Raw genomic sequence first — 697 nt, 5'->3', positions numbered from 1 at the left:
CAAAATGTGTGATTCTTGGTTTATGTTTCTAATCTCTCCCTCCTCCTTAAAATATCTAACTTACGTTTCACGTCCATGTGCGACCGTTACGGTCGGAGGTTCGACTCTTGCCTCGGGCATGGATGTGTGTGATGTCATTAGGTTACCACTCCACTCCGTCTACAGGCCACAAAAGGCCCATCGGGACCATCCGACCGCCGTATCATCCTCAGAGGAGGATGCGGATAGGAGGGGCGTGGGGTCAGCACACCGCTTTCCCGGTCGTAATGACTGTATTCTTGACCGAAGCCGCTACTGTTCAGTCGAGGAGCTCCTCCATTGGCATCACGAGGCTGACTGCACCACGAAAAATGGCAACAGCGCATGGCGGCCTGGATGGTCACCCATCCAAGTGCCCACCACGCCCGACAGCGCTTAACTTCGGTGATCTCACGGGAACCGGTGTATTCACTGCGGCAAGGCCGTTGCTCGCTGTCCTTAGGTTAGTCAGGTTTAAATCTTTCTAACTTCTGGGGGACTGATGACCTCAGATGCTGTCCCATAGTGCTCAGAGCCATTTGAATCATTTTAACGGCTGTACGCTGCGTCAAAGAGATAACCAGAAGCCTCTCACCATATTGTAATAGCAGCTGCCTTAGCGCTGTCTTTTCATCATTTTTACTTGTTGATGAATACGCTAACCTTGCTACTTAGTTAT

The 697-nt window shown here is 50.8% G+C and overlaps 1 pseudogene; it reads right to left on the bottom strand.

Annotated features, from left to right (window-relative positions):
- Positions 1-351: 351 nt before the first annotated feature.
- On the bottom strand, positions 352-469 carry LOC126292524 (5S ribosomal RNA; annotated as a pseudogene).
- Positions 470-697: the final 228 nt, after the last annotated feature.

This window comes from Schistocerca gregaria, chromosome 9 (assembly GCF_023897955.1).
Source record: "Schistocerca gregaria isolate iqSchGreg1 chromosome 9, iqSchGreg1.2, whole genome shotgun sequence".
Taxonomy (NCBI): Eukaryota; Metazoa; Arthropoda; class Insecta; order Orthoptera; family Acrididae; genus Schistocerca; species Schistocerca gregaria.
The sequence above is the reverse complement of the archived record's forward strand: the minus strand, read 5'-3'. Positions and strand labels throughout refer to the sequence as shown.